General features: G+C 36.8%; 1 pseudogene; it reads left to right on the forward strand.

The window, feature by feature from the left end:
• The first annotated feature begins 1,124 nt into the window (after positions 1–1,124).
• LOC129485769 (uncharacterized) lies at positions 1,125–16,140 on the forward strand (annotated as a pseudogene).
• Positions 16,141–19,294: the final 3,154 nt, after the last annotated feature.

A 19,294-nucleotide genomic window follows, 5' to 3' on the forward strand; every position in this document is an offset into this window, starting at 1 on the left:
GATTCACCAAACTTGAATCCTTGCCTAAAATATAGCACTACGTCTATCATTATCCATTTAAAAAAGCCAACTGAAAGAGTCTCAAAAGTTTTCCTCAAGCAGAAAAGAACTCCATATTTTCAGGATTGGCAAGATGGCTGTAATGAGGGGTGGTGAGACTGGGGGATGGGAGGGTGGTTGGGGGTGTCAGATGTTTTCCACCCTAAAGGTATGTGCTGATTTTGTTTCTTACCAGTTTTCTTTAGATCCTCCATGAATAGTTCCATTAGACACTTTAAGTTTACTTCATAGAACTCATTCCCTGCTTGAGAGCTAGAGCTAGTATTTTCATTCCTCTTATTTTTTGGCTTTTTGGCATAATTCTGACTCTTCAGAACAGCTATTCATTTTCTTTTTTAAAAATTTGTCCTTTCTTTCCTTCCTCCTTCCCTTACTCCCTCTCAGTTTTTAAAAATTAAACATTCATAGAATTAGATTGATCATAATTCTCACTTTATAGCAGAATTGACCCATGTACCACTTCCCTTTTGCACTTGATTCCTTCATGTAATTTTATTATTCTATATGTCCCCATCTCCAAATCCATTTTCCCACCAAAGACATTTATTCTTGTGTATTTAATGGGAGTTTTTCCAAGCCATTTTTATATATTTATTTGCATATATATATATTCATAAGCAATAAATAGTATTGTTATAGGTATGTGCTTTCAATTTACAGAAATGGTCTCATCTGATGTATCTTGTTACTTTTTTTCACTCAACATTATGTTTTTGAAATCTATCAATGTCAATATGTTGCAGAAGTTCATTTTTCTTGATTTCCACATATTTCGTCAATTTCCCTGTTGATAGCTATTTAGTTTGTTTCTAACTAGGACAATGCTACAGCGAACATGCTGCATATATATTTTTACCAGTATAAAAAGTTTCCTTGGCAGGGGATGTTATATAACAGAATTATAATCACTAGGCTCACAGTAAGCATGTAGTCAACTTTTGTAATTATTTCCAATTTGCTCTTCTGTTTGACTGCATGAGTATATGCATCCACAGAAAGATTCTCATTGCCATATTTTTTACTCATGATTCGAGACTGCTCAACATTTTATTTTGGCCAAAATTATGGGTATGAAGTACTATTTCATTGTTATTTTAGTTTGGCATTTCTCTGATTGCTAATAAGGTTCTTTTTCATTTGTATGTCAGGTACCTATGCTTCCTGTCTGTGGATTGTATAGTCATATTCTCTGCTAATTCTACTATTGGGTTTCCCATCTTTTCTTGTTGATTTTCAGGAGACCCTTGTACAGCCTATGTATTCTTTGCCAGATGGAAATATCATCTCTGGATCTGTCATCAGAGAAAATCAAATCCATAAGACTTCCCCTTTATGGATTTGTGCTTTTACATCTTACTTAATATCCTTCCCTGGAGGCTGTGAAATTAGCCTTTTATATCTATATATTTTTAGTTTTGATTTTAATATTGAATATAATACTGCAGTTCATACAATGCAATGGAAAAATAAAAAAGTATGAGGATTAGAAAAGAAGTTGATAGAAGTATTTGTATAGAACATTCATAAGAATCAGCAGGAAATTATTAAAACTAGTAAAAATTAGCAAGATATCTGGGTAACATCAACTAATTGCAAAAATAACTTTAACTTTAGAAAATCAATCTAATTCACCATTTTAACAGAATGAAGGGAAACAATTATTTAATCCTCTTGACAGATGTAGAAAAAGCATCTAATAAATTTAACAAATAATAAAAATATGTATAATAAATCTCACACAATTCATTTAACATAGTGGCACATTATACCCTAAAAAGTAACAATTTCTCTGTTTTTTAAACCAGTTGTTATTAAACAGAAAATATAATCCCATATATAATGGCACTAAACCTTAAAAAAATGAGTAAGACTTTTACAGAGAAATATTTTAACACACTATTGGAGAACACACAAAAAAGATCTAAATGAATGGAAAGATATACCACATCTCTGAACGAAAAAATGACATGGTAAAGATAATATTTATTCCCATTCTAATCTGTAAATTTAATGCAATTCAAATAAAAATTGTGGATATCCATAGCAATTTAGAAAAGAAGAAAAAAGTTGAGAGAGTAAACCCTAAGATATCAAGGTTTACAGCAAATATGTGACAATTAAATTACTCTAGCACTGGCACAAGAAGAGACAAATAGACTACTAGAGTAGAATAGAGGTTCCAAAATCATGCCTATGTGCAGATGCAAAACTGATAAGAATAGATTAGTTACTTAAATCATTCATGAAACAGTGGATTATTTAAAAAATAATGTTGACCTATAAAATAATAATGACAACACTTACTGAACATTTAGTGTGTACTACTAGCACTGTTTCAAATGTTGAAATATATATTGACTTGATCTCTTAAGAACCATATGAATATTCTTAGCACCATTTTACAGCTGATAAATCTAAAGCACTGGTACAGAGAGATGGATAACTTGAAGACTCCCAAGCATGGATTCCAACCCAGACAGTTTGGCTTCAGTGTTCATATGTATAACAACTATTCTACATATACATCTCAGAGCTATATTGGCTCACTTTAAGTGGAAAAATACAATTTAATCCTGACTTTAAACAACACACACACACACACGCAATAACCTCCAGATGAATCGTCCTCTCCCCTCCCCTCTATTTATTTATTAATTTATTTAATTTATTTATTTTGAGTCAGAGTCTCATTCTGTCACCCAGGCTGGAGTGCAGTGGTGCGATCTCAGCTCACTGCAACCTCTGTCTCCTGGGTTCAAGCGATTCTCCTACCTCAGCCTCCCGAGTAGTTGGACTACAGGCACGCAGCACCATGCCAGGCTAGTTTTTGTATTTTTAGTAGAGACGGGGTTTCACCATATTGGCCAGGCTGGTCTCGAACTCCTGACTTTGTGATCTGCCCACCTCAGCCTCCCAAAGTGCTGGGATTATAAGCGTGAGCTACCACACCTGGCCTCCTCTCCTTTTTTAAAAACCCATACAAAAGCCAGTATTTCTGGTCCCTGGTACCTGCTGAAATTCGCTCACTTTAAGATATGAATCTAAAAACTCTAAATTTCTTGGACTCTCCCATTCACATCTGTGTTCATTTTTAATTTTAGTTTTTCAATTTCGTTTGCTCAGCACCTTACAGAATAAATGAATTTTTCATTACCAAAAATTAACCATTACATTACAAGGAAAAAGTAAAGAAGTGATGAAACATGCTGGATCTCCATCAGAATAGAACCTAACATCTAGAAGCACTGTATACTTTCAGATAAGTAAGACTTATTTGATAGATAAGTAAGACTGTTTAAAAAGAGAATTTTTGCCACATATTTATTGAGCTGAACACCCATGGAAGTTCTTGAGGTCATGTTAGCTAAATGTCAGAATGTTTTCTGAATATCAGTTATGGCAAGAAGCAAAATAGCATGTCATCTGTAATGACAGAGTCTAAAAATAAACGTGTGTACCTAGAAATTCAAAAATTCATCTCTGCCTCTCAACCAGTTGGAATAAAAATACTCATGTGGAATCAAGATGCCAAGATAGGGATGGATAAGGTTTCAGTGAATAAAAATATCTAAAAAAGTTTACTTTTTTCTACAGTATATTAAATTATAAATGAAAATATTTCTCTGACACAACTAAACTCTATGGGGCTTTAGCATTCCCTTATATTTTCCAATTCACCATCCATTAACTTTTATCCAGTATCTTGTATATAACTTTTTCCTCCAACCCAAGGACAAGGAGTTAAATAAGCAGAGTATGAACAGGGAACTCACCCATTAATTGCATCTCTCAAAAACATTGATGAGAGAACATAAACTACCATAGAACATAAACTACCATAAGAACAATAAACTACCATAAACTAAGAACATAAACTACCATAATTAATGACCATTAAAATCTCTTTTCCTCTCTAATATTTGTTATCCCCAAACTCCTGGGAGCCTTGTCCTCAGTGGTCACAAACAGTTCTTGTCCATGCCATTCTGTCCTGAACAATATAAAGTCATGCACATTTTACTGCTAACACATATCTTCTCTCCCAAGACCAACAGAGCCAAGGAATGGAACATTTCTTCCATAATGAATGAGTTTCTCAATCCATTTACACATCCCCTTTATTAGATGGTGTTAGAGAAGTAGAGAGAGAAGGAATTAAGTAGGCAACACATGTTTGCAGGGGGTGGGGGCTGTGAATCTGTGTATGTTAGTTACATGGGCACATATATGCTCGTGTTCTGTCCTCAGCCCACCAGAGAGTTAACATTTCTGCCACCCTCCTTCATAGATAAAAATTGGCAAAGAAGAAGTAGGGTGTAGAAACACACCTGAAATTCCTTAAAATAAACCTATAGGTTTTTGACCTGTCATTTGTAAAACAGTGTTCTTTCATTTTTTAAAAAATTGGCTTCCTAGAAGACACCAATAACACAACCCTGAATCACAGCCGATTTTGAGATTATATTGCCTTTCTGATTTATATGTCCTACTTAAAAATTGTTCTGGGAAATAAGAGGCTGGAAACTCAACTAGATAGATGAAAATGTCTGCCTGCAGTCTCTACTCACCTCATGTTTTTATTTGTGAAGGATTTCCATATTTCTTAAATTTAATGAATTTTAATAGAACTGCAGAAAAATAGAAAAGACCTTGGTTTTTTAATTGGAATCAAATTTTATGATAGATATGCTTGATTATAAGAAGTTACTTTTAAATGCTAATTACCCAATTTCACATCTTCTGTCTTCACTTTGGGCCTGTGGAGGGGAAGAATGTGAATTTCAATCTGCCATAACAAGTATTTGCTTAAAATTGGTATCACATCTTTGATGAACAGAATTTAAGTTCCACTGTAATGATGTTAGTAATCCAAAAGTGGTATAAATACAGTTATCAAATACTCCAAATCATAGGTGACCAAGAGAGTAAGCAGCCTATGGTTTTGAGGAGTCAAGGAATAGTGGTGTGATAATCTTACTAGACCATTCAAGCTGAGATTATGATTCTGAATGTGGTCTTATGATTTAGAGGGACCCTGAACTATTATCTTGTTATAACATACATAGTAAGTGCTTCTTGTAATCCCACGAAATTCCGTCTACTAACTTCCTCAATAAAATCAAACGTTTATGCCTGTCATTACTGCAAATCTCAGGGAACCACAGAAACGTCACTAGGTGTTATTCCACTCATGTTTTCTGTCAATGATGTTGAAATATCAGTGCTAACAGCACTTTCCATTTAAGGTTTTGAAAAAAAATGAGACTACTGTAATGAACCATTTTGGGAATTTGGATTCTAGAAACAGTATTCTTAAAACTCTGAGTTTTTCTAGGTAGTTGATCTGATTTTTCACTTATGTAGGCAATTCACAGAGTAGATTTAGCACTTTGCCTGTAATTGATGTGTGTCCACTCTCCTCATCCTTGTATAACTTGAAAACAAAGATAATTTCCAGCTTTCCAGGCCCTCCCCAGACTATGGAATGAGTCTAGGACAGTGCACCATTCAGGATGTGTCCAAGGGACATTGAATTGTATTATAAAGGGAGAGAAAGCTTGATTTAGCTGAATTTTGTCTTCCCTGTACTAACTGTGGGGAAGGCGGATGGGGATGAGTGAAACTAGTCTTAGTGAGTTGGCCAAAATTCTTGCCTTTAAGTAGCAGCCAGACATTATTACAGTTCATAGTCATTGGAAGCAAAATGTCACAGAACTTGAAACTGACCTAAGAGGTCAGGTAGGTCCAGAATTTGTATAAGACATTGAATATATCTCATCTCATATATCACACCAATGGGTATGAAAACAACACCCTTTTGTTTTATTACTTTCTCTGTTTTTCATCTCTCTGTTTCCTTTTTCCTGCCTTCCTGTGAATTACTCAAGCAATTTTTAGGATTCCATTTTGATGTATCACTAGTGTTTTTGAGTAACTTTGTATTTTTTTCTTAGTGGTTGCTCTAGGTATTACATTATATTTACCTAAGTTAACAGTTACTAGTGTAATTATTAGATCAGTTAGAGTGAAGTATAGAAACCTTCCTTCCCTTTATGTTTCTTTACTCTTCTCCATTTATAATATTTTAAATATTTCCTCTACATACATTTAGAACCACATCATATATACAATATTATAACTTTTGCTTCAACTGTTGAACATAATTGAGAAAACTCAAAAAGAAAGAAAAAGCCTATTTTATTTACCCATATTTTTTTCTACCATATACTTTCTTCTTTTTTGATGTTCCAAGTTTCCTTTTTTAAAAAAAAATTTCTTTCTGTTAAAGTACTTCTTTTAGCCATTTGTTTAAGGTAGGTCTCTTGGTGAAAAATTCCTTTGGATTTCTTTCATCTGAGAATGTCTGATTTTTCCTTCGTTCCTGAAGGACATTTTGACTGGATATAGGATTCTAGATTGACAGTTTTTTTTCTATACTTGTAAAATGTGGTTCCACTTACTTCTGGTGCTCATGGCTTTTGATGAGAAATCTGCTATTATTTGAATTCTTTTCTTACACAGTTTCTTCTTGACTTATGGTGGGGCTACATCCTAACGAATCATTGTAAGTCAAAAATGCATTCAATGCTGGCAACACAGCAGGTTGTCCTGGATTTATAACTAACCTTTTTTTCGACTTTACAATGGTGCAAAACCAATACACATTCAGTAGAAATTGTAACCCTATTGTAAGTCATAATGAGCTCTTCAATTTATGATGGAGTTATGTTCCTATAAACCCAAAGTAAAGAAAAAATATCATAAGTTGAAACATTGTAAGTCATCATAAAGTATGGTTTCTTTTAAACTGCTTTCAAAAAATTCTTGAAAAAATTAGTTTACAGAAATTTGATTACATGTCCTGGCATAGATTCTTTGGATTTATCATATTTGGGATTCACTTAGCTCTTTGACTCCGTAGGTTTGTGTACTCTGCCAAATTTGGAGTGTTTCTCAGCCATTTTTTTTTTAGTAATTTTTTTCCTTTTCCTTCCTTCCTTCCTTCCTTCCTTCCTTCCTTTTTTTTTTTTTTTTTTTTTTTTAGACAAGGTCTTACCTTGTGGCCCAGGCTGGAGTGCAGGGGCATGATCATGATTCACTGCAGTCTGACTTCCTGGGCTTGAGTGATCCTCCTATCTCAGCCTCCTGAGCAACTGGGACTACAGGCACACACCACCACACTCAGCTAGCTTTTGTTCATTTTTTGTAGAGATAAGGTCTCCCTTATTTCCCAGGCTGGTCTCAAACTCCTGGCCTCAAGCAATCCTCCTGCCTTGGCCTACCAAAGAGCTGAGATTACAGGCATGAGTCACCATGCCCAGTCTTTTGAATAATTTTCTATTCAAGTCTTCTTTCTCCTCTGATCTTGGGACTCCTGTGACAAGAATGTTATATATTTTTTTTGTTATAGTTTCACATGTCCCTGAAAGTTTTTTTTTCTGGTCTTTTTTTTTACTTCTTTTTGTTGTTCAAGTTTAGTAATTTTTTATTGTTCCATCATCCAGTTCACTAATTCTTTCCCCTGTCACTTCCATTCTACTATTGAATATATCCATTGATTTTTAAAATTTTTAATTTTTACACTTTTCAGTTCTACAATTTCCATTTGGCCGTCCTTTGTATTTCTATTTCTTTGCTCAGATTCTCTCTTTCTCTCTCTTTTTTTTATTTAGTTATTTCCTAACACCATAATCTATTTTTTAAAAATTTGTTTTAAGCATGTTTGTAATTGCCTGTTGAAACATTTTTTTGACGGTTACTTAAAAATTTTTTTTTCCAGGTAATTCTGACATCTCTGTTATTTTAATGTGGGCATTACTTGATTGCCTTTTTCATTCAGTATGAAATCTTCCTGGTTCTGGAATTTGAACCTGGACATTTTGAGTACTGTCTACTGAAAACCTAGATCTTATTTAAACCTCTCTTTTAGCGGGTTTCCTGTTGGCCTGCATTGTCACCTGAAGGGGACACTTCTTTCTACTACTAGATGAAGTTGCGAGGACTCACTCCCCATGAGGCATCCATTGATACCACAGCAGGGGCTTTACCTCATTATTGTTGGGAGGTGATGAAAATCTTGAGTCATAGCTTTTCTCTGACACCACTCCATTAGAGAGAGAGAGAGAGAGACAGATGTACTTCATTTCTGCTGGGTGGAGGTAACAGTCCAGGGTCCCTATGTGGTTTTCACTGATAACTGTGAGGAACGCAGAGCCTTGTTACCACCTAGTGGGGATAAATGTTCCAGCCCTCTCCTCAGTTTTCCCTGCCACAACCCTGGTGGCATTGCAACCACTGATGGGGGAAGTCTAGACTCCCCACTGGGCCGTTGCTCTCAGGTATGGGGTGTAGGGGTGGGTGTCATAGTTTTTTGTTTGTTTGTTTTTTCTGTGGTATTTACCTAGAGTAGCACAGCTATTTTTCAAAAGTTTTCTATCTTACTAAACTGCCATTTTCTTGTTCTTTGGCTAGAGACTGTTCTTTAGCAGGAGACAGTTTTGTTTTGTTGGTTTTTGTCTGTGATCATTGTCTTTTGAGGTTGCCATCTTCTTCAGCTCAAAGTCTGGGATAAATGAGGCAAAACAAAAACCCAGGATAGTCACTACCATATTGTTCCTTGGGTCTTAATGCCCCTGGCTGACTTACCATCTTCTCTCCATCTTTCAGAATCTTGTATGTTTGTTCTATATAATGTGAAAGGTTTTTCTTTGTATTTAGCAGGAAAGGTAAGAAAAAATATGTTCCTTCTCAAAAGGCCCATACTACTTAATCATGAAAGAACAACTCCATCAGGAACTTCAGTAGTCCCTATAATGTTGGAGAAACTATTTGGCCTCAATAAAATATTTTGGAAGATCTCTTCACTAATATTGAGAGCCTCAAGTCAGTTACTTATTTTTCCTCATTATGTTTCTATTTAAATTTTCTTATAAATATTGTATTGTTCTTTTCAGAGGCATATTGGTTTGAACTTTGAGAATCCTTGGCTTCACTGTGGTGTTAGCGAAACCACTGGATTTAAGATATTCCTAGACTTCATTTTAACCAGTGTAACCAGTATATTGAGTTGGGTGTAGGCATGACAATCTTTTATTTTTCCAATACATCTCCATCAGGGATTCCAGTAAATTCTCACAATGTGAATTTGTGAGGAAAGTCCAAGTTGTTTTGTAGATGTTTTGGAGAAATATATTATAACACTCTATATAGTGAGGAAAATGTTGAATTTCTGCTTTACATCCTATATAAAGATAATCAATCCATAGGCTTATTCCTGGACTATTTATTTTGCCCTATTAGTTTTTCTTTTTGTCTGTTTCAAACTACTCTTTTATTGTTCTGTCTTTCTAATTTGTCTCAATACCTGACACTGAGTCACAGCTATCTGGATATTTTATTCCTCCACATAAACTTTAAAATGTTTGTAAAGTTCCCCTAAAAATTTCTACAGACTTTTAAAAAACCTTGGTATTGTATTAAATTTAAATGTGGTATGTTTATTCAGTTCTTCTTTTTTGATAGTTAAAAGTGCTTGAACAATTCCATATCACCAATACCTTGTCCACTTTTTATTCATTTACCCTTATCTTATAGTTATTTGATTTCTGTAATGTGGTAGTATATTTATAAATTTGATTAACTCATTAGTTTCAATGGCTTGTTGTTTCAGTTTTTTTTTCTGTACATTACTATATCATCTGGACATGTCTTGCACCTTGCAATCATCATAACCCATACTTCTCTTTCTTCCTGCATTAAGATGCGTATTATCAGAGCTGATGGAAATTTTTATTTTGTTCTAGTTCTTAAAAGATAATGTAGTTAACCTTGGGTTTTTAGTAGATAGATTTATCAGGTCAAGGAAATTCTTTTCACTTCGTTTTCTGAGAATGTATTCATGAATATGTATTGACCTTTATCAAATATTATTTTTCTTCATCTATTGAGATGACTTTATGACTTTTCCTTTAAGTTTATTAAAGCTGTGAATTTCATTAAGTTTGCTAATATTGAACAATCTTGGATTGTTTGAATATACCAATACTGAATCATGACACATTATTTTTTTACAAGTAGATACAGTTATCTGATAATTTATTTACAGATATTTGCGTGTTTAAAAATATTCATAATTTTCTATGCTTCTATTGTTCATCTATTTTTGGATTTCAGGTTACACCAGCTTTATAAAATAAGTTGAGCTGCTTACCTTTTTCTTCTATTATTCTGGAACAACTTGTATGTGAAAAGGGATTATCTCTTCTTTAAAGTTTGGTAGCACTCAGCTGCAAAACCATGCGGGACCAAGATTTGGTCATTTTTTGGAGGAGGTGTTCTTGATTCACATATGCAGTTCTTTAATGGTGATTCATCTAGTCAAGTATTATATTTTTTCTTGGGTTTATTTTGGCATGTTATATTTTTCCCAGAAATATATCCATTTAAGCTAGGTTTTCAAATGTCTTGGCATATAGTTTTAATAATATTTTATTATTTTAAAAATCTCTATTACATCTATAGCTTATTGCTAGTAATTTTTTCCATATTTTTAAAAGCAGTATTACTAGGGCCTTTTCTGTTTTATTAATCTATTCAAAGAATTACCACTTAGTTTTGTTAACTATCTTTACTTAAAATAAGCTTTATGTAATTGTTTTCTGGCTCTATTTTTGACTCAGTTATTTTATAGCTTTCTTATTTTTAAGTAGATTTAAAACTCTGAATATTCTTTTAACATAAGCTGTGATGCAACATTTGGCAGGTAGTGTTTTCATTGTCATTCAATTTAAAGTATATTATAATTTCTACATTATTTCTTTTTTGTCCCAATAGTACTTAATTGTGTATTTTCACATTTCATATATATTTGATTTTTAAAGCTATTTGATTATAATAAATTTTTAATTTTATCATATTATTGTTAGAGAAGATACTTTTATGCTATTAATTACTTGGTATTTGTTGAGGCTTCTTTTGTGTCGTAGTTGTTCTAGTACTAGCTAGTTTTTACAAATGCTTCATATGTGCTAAATATACATTCTCTCTTTTTTTATTGTTGGGTGTAAATGTCTCTGTATAGCTATTAATTCAAAATAATTGATTATGTTATTCAAATTTTTTATGTACTTATTTATTTTTGGTTGCTTTAAACGATTAATTTCTGAGAGAACTGGATTAAAATTTCCAGTTACAAATTTCTCTATAGTTTTAAAATTATTATTTTCTATATTTTGAGACTATATTGTTAGGTGCATATATATTCATGATCATTATTTATTTTTAATCTCTGATTCTTTGTCCTGGGATATAATGTTCTTCTTTGCATGTGTGTGAGGGTCAGAAGGCATTTTTGTTATGATGAAAGATACAGAAATTTACATATTCAGTTACACAAAGTAGGAAACCATACATCATATCACTTCATAGAATGAAAATTTTGCTGGGCATATCAATTTCAGCATTTTCTTTCTTCTTTTTTTCTTTTAAAAAATCTGCCTACCTAACAACTTTTGCATAATTCTGCCAATATATCTCTTCACAACAGGTTCCAAGTGACTGGTACAAAAAGCTTCAATACTTTTCTTTTGAGCATTTATTCTGAGACTGGGTAAAGACTAATTTCCTGGGTACAGATATTTCCCAACAGAACATGCTTCTGGGTGCTCGAAGTCTAATCCATCTGCTGACTTAAGATTTTATATTTCTAGGCCAGGTGCGGTGGCTCACGCCTGTAATCCCGGCACTTTGGGAGGCCGAGGTGGGCTGATTACAAGGTCAGGAGATCTAGACCATCCTGGCTAACATGGTGAAACCCCGCCTCTATTAAAAAAATACAAAAAATTAGCTGGGCGTGGTGGTGGGTGCCTGTGGTCCCAGCCACTTGGGAGGCTGAGGCAGGAGAATGGTGTGAACCTGGGAGGCGGAGATTGCAGTAAGCTAAGGTCGACCCTCTGCACTCTAGCCTGGGCGACAGAGAGAGACTCTGTCTCAAAAAAATAATAATAAAAAAAGATTTAATTTTGTATTTCTGCATTATTTATGCAATAGACTTAACTTACAAAAATACTTATTTAAACCTATTAGGGTGGTGGGGAAATATACCATATCTAAACTAAAAAAAAGAAAACCTAAACTTTGAGAAATCATATCCCAATTACCAATTGACATTATTAGTAATGAATTTATTTTTTAGAGTACACATGTTTCTTTTTTTTCCAACATTATGAATGAATTGCCTTTTGTAAAGCTGATTGGTTTCATTTGTATGGTCATTTCTGAGTCTTCAGGTTACTTAATCTATTAAAAGCATTTGTCAAATGTGATTCATTCCTCCTCCTTGGAATACTGTCTCCAATTGTCTTCTAAGACAAAATTTTCTAATTTTTCTCAGACATTACTTCTTCTTAGTTCCCTTTTTCTGCTTCCTTTTTGTCTTCCTGATCTGTAAAGGTTGAAGTGCTCCAGGGCTCAGTTTTTGTGTCTCTTCTCCATTTACCTCTGCATGATACACAATCTGATTAAGTGCTATAGTTTTTTTTTTTCAGACAGAGTCTTGCTGTCACCCAGGCTGGAGTGCAATGGTGCCATCTCGGCTCACTGCAGGCTCTGCCCCCAGGGGTTCACGCCATTCTCCTGCCTCAGCCTCCCGAGTAGCTGGGACTACAGGCGCCCGCCACCTCGCCCGGCCAATTTTTTGTATTTTTAGTAGAGACGGGGTTTCACTGTGTTAGCCAGGATGGTCTCGATCTCCTGACCTCGTGATCCGCCCGCCTCGGCCTCCCAAAGTGCTGGGATTACAGGCATGAGCCACCGCACCCAGCCGGTGCTATGGTTTTAAATAACATTTATATGCTTATTACTCTTGAATTTATTTTTATTTGGTTTAAGCATATACAATTTTTGACAACCATTTTTTGATATACAATATGGTAATTTTATATGAGTAAATGTAAAAAACTATACATATGTGCATATATATATATATATATATATATGCGCTGTCTATACATATTGATTTGACCATCTAAAACTTAGGATGTGCAATTAGCTGACTCCTAAATTCTTGTCCTTTAGTCTCCTCATAGAAATCTACTCATCTGATCGTACTTCCTGCATTCTATGAATTCCCAATCTATCATCAAATTCTGTCAATTCTATCTGTAAAATATATCCCAAATCCAATCAATCCTGACCAGTCTTACTGCTCCCAATTTAGCTTTAAACTGTTGTGATACGTGAACATAGAGGGTGGAATGACGGAAAATGGACACTCAGAAGGGTGAAGGGGTGGAACGGATGATAAAAAATTACCCAATAGGTACAATGTATGTTATTTAGGTGATGGGTACTCTAAACATTATTTTGCCAGTGTACTATCTATGCATGTAACAAAATCACACTTGTACTCCATAAATTTATAACTAAACTGTTGTGATAGCCTGTGTTAGCCAGGGTTCCCCAGAGAAACAGAACTAACAGGATATGTGTGTGTGTGTGTGTGTGTGTGCGCGTGCGTGTGTGTGTGTGTATCCTATATATCCCATAATACACATATATTTTTATTATGGGAATTGGCTCATGCAATCATAGAGGACCAAAAGTCTAATGATATAATGTCTGCAAGCTGGGGAACCAGGAAAACTGGTGGTATAATTCAGTCTGAGTCCAAAGGCCTAAGAACTCAGTGTTGGGGAGTGGTGTAAGTCCTGGAATCTGAGGTCTTGTGAACCAGGAGTTGCAATGTCTAAGGAAGGGGGATGAATGCTCCAGCTTAAGAAGAGAGAGAGAATTCACCCTTCCTCCACCTTTTTATTTTATCTAGGCCTTCCAAGGATTGGATGATGCCTGCCCACCTTATTGAGAGCAGATCTTCTTTACTTCGTCTACTGATTCAAATGCTAGTCTCTTCCAGAAACACCCTTTTCACACATCCAGAACTAATGTTTCACCAGCTATCTAAAAAATCAATACAGGAGCTTCCCTTCATTGGTCTTTTATTTGTATAACATGTTACTTGAAGAATGAGTCGACTCACTTGTGAAATGTTAGAAACCATGGCTCGCTATTGGTGGTAATGTTTGGGTGAAGGGAAGCAGTAGGGCAGAAATTACTCATTTTTTTCCTCAGAATATAACTTCTTTGCTATAGTAACAGTGTGTTCTAAGTGGTCCACAGCACTTCTAGTAATGTGCTTTTCCATTTGATAAATATTGTAATAGCTGTACCCTCTCCTCCTTCCTTGGCACACATTCTTTGTGCAGCTTGGACTTACAATTTTAATGATACCACATTATACTGCACTCAAAACCATTTACCTTTATAAATGAACACTTAACTTAGCTAATGGACCAAGATAATGTCCTTTTTATTTATTTATTTATTTATTTGAGTCTCGCTGTGTTGTCCAGGCTGGACTGCCTCCTGAGTTCAAGCAGTTCTCCTGCCTCAGCCTCATGAGTAGCTGAGACAGGAGTGTGCCACTACGCCCGGCTGATTTTTTTTTTTTTTTGTATTTTTAGCAGAGATGGATTTTTGCCATGTTGGCCAGGCTGGTCTCGAACTCCTGACCTCAAGTGATCCACCTGCCTTGACCTCCCAAAGTACTGGGATTATGGGCGTGAGCTACCGTGCCCGGCCCAACGTAATGTCTTGACTCTTCTTCCCTTCTAATGAGTTTCTCTTCAAACAAACAGTATAATGCCTGTGAAGCTAAGCAGGAGTCATTATCTCCAGATTTCTGGGCCACTCCTCAATCCCAAGAGGCCCAGGCATGTTTCTTTTACCATCAGTCCCCTGAAATTTTCATGAAAATAAAACCAGTATGTCTACCTTCCTCCCCTGCCTGCTAAAATATGCCTGGAATACTCTTCAAATATTACTAGAAATCGCTTAAAAAATTGAGATGATATGCAAATTTTTACTTTAGACAAAATGAATAAAGATAAGTTCCTGCTACGTTTGGAAAAAAAAATGGGCAACATTATTGTGTAAGTTTATTAGGGGCTATGCATCATTTCCAAATTCAGGAAGTCATGGTTTCCTGCTAGTACAGACTAAAAAGCAGTAGCTAAATGGATTGGTAGAGCTAATTAAGTCATTTAAAATTATCTTTTCCACTTCTTTCAATAAAGGATATATTTATTTTCTTTGTAATATTTAAACACAGCAGTTATAATTTAAATAAACAAGTAAAAGAATGCACAGACTTATTCACAAAACAAGCTCACTGTTTTATATTTAAAATTTTTTTAGCTGCATTCAATGAATTCCGGTGGGATTTGGTGAGTTTATTTTCTTTTCGGTTTTAATTAGGAAACCCTACTGCATTTGTAGGTAGCTATGCTAAAGGAATAGTTATGTTTTTATTTGATTATATTTAATGTTAGTGATTTTTTATTTAATGAAATTTTAGTGATATTATTTTGTCAGTTGGATTTTGTTTTTAAGGAGCGGAGCAGGCCGCTGCCACCAGCACAGCGGTGCTGGAGCCTAGAGGAGACCTGGGCCACCACTTCGCCTCCCCTGTATCTCACTGCCAGTTGCCTCTGTCCTTGGACCTGTTCCAACAATCTGTTAAAACACGGTGGATTACTATGAAGTTCTGGGTGTGCAGAGACATGCCTCAACTGAGGATATTAAAAAGGCATATTGAAAACTGGCACTGAAGTAACACCCAGATAAAAATCCTGAGAATAAAGAAGAAGCAGAGAGAAAATTCAAACAAGTAGCCAAGGCCTATGAAGTGCTGTCAGATGCTAAAAAGCAGGACATCTATGAAAAATATGGCAAAGAAGGATTAATTGGCGGAGAGGAGGTGGAAGTCATTTTGACAGTTCTGTGAGTTTGGCTTCACATTCTCTAACCCAGATAATGTCTTCAGGGAAGGTTTTGGTGGAAGTTTTTGACTGTTTGGATTTACTTCATTCAGATCACTAGGTCACGGGGGTCTCACTTCATTCTCTTCTACCTCATTTGGTGGTACTGGGATGGGCAACTTTAAATCACTATCAACTTCTATTAAAATAGTTGGCAGAAAAATTACTACAAAGAGGATTGTCGAGGATGGTCAAGAAGGAATAGATGTTGAGAAAGACGGCTAGTTAAAGTCCTAAATGATAAATGGTAAGAAGCAGCTTCTGGCTTGGGTAACAAGTAATTCAGTGCATGTATTTAACAGAAATGTTAAACAATAACAAGTGCCATTTGAGGATTAACAGGAACTTCTTCTTTTTTTTTTTTTTTTGAGACAAAGTCTCACTCTGTTGCCCAGGCTGGAGTGCAGTGGTGTGATCTTGGCTCACTGCAACCTCCGCCTCCCAGGTTCAAGCAATTCTTCTGCCTCAGCCTCCAGAGTAGCTGGGACTACAGGTGCATGCCACCAAGCCCAGCTAATTTTTTCGTATTTTTAGCAGAGACAGGGTTTCGCCGTGTTAGCCAGGATGGTCTTGATCGCCTGACCTCATGATCTGCCCAACTCGGCCTCCCAAAGTGCTAGGATTACAGGCATGAGCCACCACGCCAGGCCAACAGGAACTTTTTTTAAAGATTTCAAGCGGGGTGGAGCCAAGATGGCTGAATAGGAACAGCTCCGGTCTCCAGCTCCCAGCCTGAGCGACACAGAAGACGGGTGATTTCTGCATTTCTGCTTGAGGTACCGGTTTCATCTCACTAGGGAGTGCCAAACAGTGGGTGCAGGACAGTCGGTGAAGCGCACTGTGCGCGAGCCGAAGCAGGGCGAGGCATTGCCTCACTCGGGAAGCGCAAGGGGTCAGGGAGTTCCCTTTCCTAGTCAAAGAAAGGGGTAACAGACGGCACCTGGAATATCGGGTCAGTCCCATCCCAATACTGCGCTTTTCCAACGGGCCTGGAAAACGGCACACTAGGAGACTGTGTCCCGCACTTGGCTCGGAGGGTCCTATGCCCGTGGAGTCTCGCTGATTGCTAGCACAGCAGTCTGAGATCAAGCTGCAAGGCGGCAGCGAGGCTGGGGGAGGGGCGCCCGCCATTGCCCAGGCTTGCTTAGGTAAACAAAGCAGCCAGGAATCTCGAACTGGGTGGAGCACACCACAGCTCACGGAGGCCTGCTTGCCTCTGTAGGCTCCACCTCTGGGGGCAGGGCACAGACAAACAAAAAGTCAGCAGGAACCTCCTCAGAATTAAATGTCCCTGTCTGACTGACAGCTTTGAAGAGAGTAGTAGTTCTCCCAGCACGCAGCTGGAGATCTGAGAATGGACAGACTGCCTCCTAAAGTGGGTCCCTCACCCCTGAGCAGCCTAACTGGGAGGCACCCCCCCCCAGTAGGGACAGACTGACATGTCACTCAGCCGGGTACTCCTCTGAGATAAAACTTCCAGAGGAATTATCAGACAGCTGAATTTGTGGTCTCACGAAAATCCGCTGTTCTGCAGCCACCACTGCTGACACACAGCCAAACAGGGTCTGGAGTGGACCTCTAGTAAACTCCAACAGACCTGCAGCTGAGGGTCCTGTCTGGTAGAAGGAAAGCTAACAAACAGAAAGGACATCCACACCAAAAACCCATCTGTGCATCACCATCATCAAAGACCAAAAGTAGATAAAACCACAAAGATGGGGAAAAAACAGAGCAGAAAAGCTGGAAACTCTAAAAAGCAGAGCACCTCTCCTCCTCCAAAGGAATGCAGTTCCTCACCAGCAATGGAACAAAGCTGGATGGAGCATGACTTTGACGAGTTGAGAGAAGAAGGCTTCAGACGATCAAACTACTCTGAGCTACAGGAGGAAATTCAAAACAATAGCAAAGAAGTTAAAAACTCTGAAAAAAAATTAGAAGAATGGATAACTAGAATAACCAATGGAGAGAAGGGCTTAAAGGAGCTCATGGAGCTGAAAGCCAAGTTTCGAGAACTACGCGAAGATTGCAGAAGCCTCAGTAGCAGATGCAATGAACTGGAAGAAAGGGTATTGCTGATGGAAGATGAAATGAATGAAATGAAGCGAGAAGGGAAGTTTAGAGAAAAAAGAATAAAAAGAAATGAACAAAGCCTCCAAGAAATTTGGGACTATGTGAAAAGACCAAACCTACGTCTGATTGGTGTACCTGAAAATGACGGGGAGAATGGAACCAAGTTGGAAAACACTCTGCAAGATATTATCCAGGAGAACTTCCCCAATCTAGCAAGGCAGGCCAACATTCAGATTCAGGAAATACAGAGAAGGCCACAAAGATACTCCTCGAGAAGAGCAACTCCAAGACACATAATTGTCAGATTCACCAAAGTTGAAATGAAGGAAAAAATGTTAAGGGCAGCCAGAGAGAAAGGTCGGGTTACCCACAAAGGGAAGCCCATCAGACTAACAGCTGATCTCTCAGCAGAAACTCTACAAGCCAGAAGAGAGTGGGGGCCGATATTCAACATTATTAAAAAAAAGAATTTTCAACCCAGAATTTCATATCCAGCCAAACTAAGCTTCATAAGTGAAGGAGAAATAAAATACTTTACAGACAAGCAAACGCTGAGTGATTTTGTCACCACCAGGCCTGCCCTAAAAGAGCTCCTGAAGGAAGCACTAAACATGGAAAGGAACAACCGGTACCAGCCACTGCAAAAACATGCCAAATTGTAAAGACCATCGAGGCTAGGAAGAAACTGCATCAACTAACGAGCAAAATAACCAGCTAACATCATAATGACAGGATCAGATTCACACATAACAATATTCACGTTAAATGTAAATGGGATAAATGCTCCAATTAAAAGACACAGACTGGCAAACTGGATAAGGAGTCAGGACCCATCAGTGTGCTGTATTCAGGAAACCCATCTCACGTGCAGAGACACACATAGATTCAAAATAAAGGGATGGAGGAAGATCTATCAAGCAACTGGAAAACAAAAAAAGGCAGGGGTTGCAATCCTAGTCTCTGATAAAATAGACTTTAAACCAACAAAGATCAAAAGAGACAAAGAAGGCCATTACATAATGGTAAAGGGATCAATTCAACAAGAAGAGCTAACTATCCTAAATATATATGCACCCAACACAGGAGCACCCAGATTCATAAAGCAAGTCCTGAGTGACCTACAAAGGGACTTAAACTCACACACAATAATAATGGGAGATTTTAACACCCCACTGTCAACACTAGACAGATCAACGAGACAGAAAGTTAACAAAGATATCCAGGAATTGAACTCAGCTCTACATAAAGTGGACCTAATAGACATCTACAGAACTCTCCACCCCAAATCA

The sequence above is a fragment of the Symphalangus syndactylus genome, chromosome 7 (assembly GCF_028878055.3).
Source record: "Symphalangus syndactylus isolate Jambi chromosome 7, NHGRI_mSymSyn1-v2.1_pri, whole genome shotgun sequence".
NCBI classification, from domain to species: Eukaryota; Metazoa; Chordata; class Mammalia; order Primates; family Hylobatidae; genus Symphalangus; species Symphalangus syndactylus.